The 3424-nt window shown below is 45.4% G+C and overlaps 1 pseudogene; it reads left to right on the top strand.

The window, feature by feature from the left end:
- The first annotated feature begins 525 nt into the window (after positions 1-525).
- Positions 526-1036, top strand: LOC108542122 (60S ribosomal protein L12 pseudogene; annotated as a pseudogene).
- The last annotated feature ends 2388 nt before the right edge of the window (positions 1037-3424 follow it).

The following is a 3424-nucleotide window of genomic DNA, read 5'->3' as shown; positions in this document are numbered from 1 at the left end:
CACCTCCCGGGTCCACGCAATTCTCCTCTCAGCCTCCTGAGTAGCTGGGACTACAGGCACAAGCCACCATGCCTGGCTTATTTTTGTATTTTTAATAGAGACAGTGTTTCACCATATTGGTAACGCTGGTTTCAAACTCCTGACCTCAGGTGATCCACCTGCCTCAGCCTCCCAAAGTGCTGGGATTACACGTAGGCTTGAGCCACCATGCTCAGTCCTGATTCCAAGGTTCTAAGAATAGTATAGAATGTAGTACTCATAATCATCAAAAGACACCTCCCAAAAGATCTTACAGTCAGGACTGATTGATGCCCACTTACTCTGCCTTCTATTGAACTATTTCAATTGTAATAATGAATCCAGGCAGTGGTCATCAATGACTGCCAACTTCACGAAAAGAGGTACAATTGGAAATTATGTGCCTGATAATCGATGTATAAATAGTTTTGCTGCTTTCAGTTCTCAGCTCAGAGGAGGCCAAGGTGCAACTTTCTTCGGCTATCCTGAACCCGGGTTCATCCGACACCAGCCGCCTCCACTATGCTGCCGAAGTTCGGCCCCAGGGAGATCAGAGTTGCTACCTGAGGTGCACCGGGGGTGAAGTCGGTGCCACGTCTGCACTGGCCCCAAGATCGGCCCCCTGGGTCTGTCTCCAAAAAGGGGTGGTGATGACATTGCCAAGGCAACAGGTGACTAGAAGGGCCTGAGAATTACAGTGAAACTGACCATTCAGAACAGACAGGCCCAGATTGAGGTGGTGCCTTCTGCCTCTGCCCTGATCATCAAAGCCCTCAAGGAACCAGCAAGAGACAGAAAGAAACAGAAAAACATTAAACACAGTGGGAATATCACTTTTGATGAGATCGTCAACATTGCTCAACAGATGTGGCACCGATCTTTAGACAGAGAACTCTCTGGAACCATTAAAGAGCTCCTGGGGACTGCCCAGTCTTTGGGCTATAATGTTGATGGCCACCACCCTCATGAAATCATAGACGACATCAACAGTGGTGCTGTGGAATGCCCAGCTAGTTAAGAAGCACAAAGGAAAATATTTCAATAAAAGATCATTTGACAACTGGTGGAAAAAAAAGAAATAGTTTTGCCACAAAAAAATCAAACCTAGCCGGGCGCGGTGGCTCAAGCCTGTAATCCCAGCACTTTGGGAGGCCGAGACGGGCGGATCACGAGGTCAGGAGATTGAGACCATGGCCTGGCTAACACGTGTGAAACCCGTTCTCTACTAATAATAACAAAAAAACTAGCTCGGCGCAAGGGTGGCGGGGCCTGTGGTCCCCAGCTACTTGGGAGCGCTGAGGCAGGAAGACAATGGCGTAAACCCGGGAGGCGGAGCTTGCCAGTGAGCTGAGATCCGGCGACTGGCACTCCAAGCCTGGGCAACAGAGCGAGACACAGTCTCAAAAAAAAAAAAAAAAAAAAAAAAAAAAATCAAACCTAAATCACAATAAAGAACTACCTATCTACTAGCTAGGGAATAGAAGAACATGTTAATGACTTCCAAGAATACAATCAGAAAAATACAGAATGTGGGAAATATACAAGTAATTTCATTTCTTCAACAAATATATACCAAGAAAAAATGAGATTGAAGGAAATCTATATATTACAAGAGACCTCAGAGACAAATAAATCGATTGTCATGTATCAGAATTATTTGTCCTGATTTGAACTGAAAAAAAGAGTATTATGAGACAGTTATATTAATACTGACCTTACAGAAATAAGGAGAATCAAAAAAGAATACTATGAATAGCTAAATGCCAACAAAATAGATAACTTACATGAAATGGACAAGATCCTAGAATAACATAAACTACTGAAACGGACTTGAGAAGAAATAGAAAGTCTGAATAGACTTATAATAAAGAGATTGAATTATTAAGAAAGAAAAATTACCCACAACAAAAAACCCAGGCCCAAATGGCTTCACTGGTAAATTCTACCAAACATTTAAAAAATAATCAGTGATGTCTGGGCGTGGTGGCTCATGCCTATAATCCCAGCACTTTGGGAGGCTGAGGCTGGCGGATCATGAGGTCAGGAGTTCAAGACCAGCCCCTGCCCAACATGGTGAAACCCTGTCTCTACTAAAAATACAAAAAAACAAAAATTAGCTGGGCTTGCTTGCGGGTGCCTGTAATCCCAGCTACTCAGGAGGCTGAGGCAGGGGAATCACTTGAACCCAGGAGGCAGAGGCTGCAGTGAGCCATGATCGCAACACTGCACTCCAGCCTGGGTGACAGAGCAAGAGTCTGTCTCAAAAACAAACAAACAAACAAACAAACAAAAAAACACAGAATGCAGGCTGCGCATGGTGGCTCACACCTGTAATCTCAGCACTTTGGGAGGCCGAGCGGGTGAATCACTCGAGGCCAGGAGTTCGAGACTAGTCTGGCAAACATAACGAAACGCTGTCTCCACTTAAGATAAAAAAAAGTAGCTAGGCACAGTAGCTCACATCTGTAATCCCAGCACTTTGGGAGGCCAAGGTGGGTGGATCACGAGGTCAGGAGTTCGAGACCAGCCTGCCCAATATGGTGAAACCCCATCTGTACTAAAAATACCAAAATTAGTCGGGTGTGGTGACACACGCTTGTAGTCCCAGCTACTCAGGAGGCTGAGGCAGGAGAATTGCTCGAACCTGGGAGGTGAAGGTTGCAGTGAGCCAAGATCGCACCATTGCACTCCAGCCTGGGAGCCTGAGCGATAGAGTGAGACTCCATCTCAAAAAATAAATAAATAAATAAAATACAAAAATTAGCTGAGTGTCACGGCACACACCTATAGTCCCAGCTACTTGGCAGGCTGAGGCACGAGAATCGCTTGAACTCAGGAGGTGGTTGCAGTGAGCCGAGATGGTGCCACTGCACTCTAGCCTGGGTGACAGAGTGAGACTCTGTCTCAAAAAAGAAAAGTAATAATAATGAAAGGAAAACTTCACAAATTCTTCAAAAAGTAGATGAGGAGGGAGCACTTCCCAACTCATTTTATGTGGCCAGTATTATTTTGATACCAAAATCAGACATCACAAGAAAATTAGAGACAAATATCGGTTATTTACTTATTTATTTTCTGAGACAGGGTCTCACTCTGCTGCCCAGGCTGGAATGCAGTGGTGCAGTTTTGGCACACTGCAGCCTTGACCTCCAGGGCTCAAGTGACCCTTCCGCCTCAGCCTCCCAAGTAGCTGGAACTACAGGCACACATCATCATGCCCAGCTAACGTTTGTATTTTTTGTAGAGACAGGGTTTCAACGTGTTGCCTGGGCTTGTCTCCAATTCCTGAGCTCAAGCAATCCTCCCGCCTTGGCCTCCCAAAGTGCTGGGATTACAGGCGTTCATCACCATGCCCTGCCTCAATAGCTCTTATTAACAAAGATGCAAAAATCTTCAACGGAATACT

Source organism: Rhinopithecus bieti, unplaced genomic scaffold (genome assembly GCF_001698545.2).
Source record: "Rhinopithecus bieti isolate Rb0 unplaced genomic scaffold, ASM169854v2 scaffold_19969, whole genome shotgun sequence".
NCBI lineage: Eukaryota > Metazoa > Chordata > Mammalia > Primates > Cercopithecidae > Rhinopithecus > Rhinopithecus bieti.
This window is presented reverse-complemented; position numbering and strand designations above follow the sequence as displayed.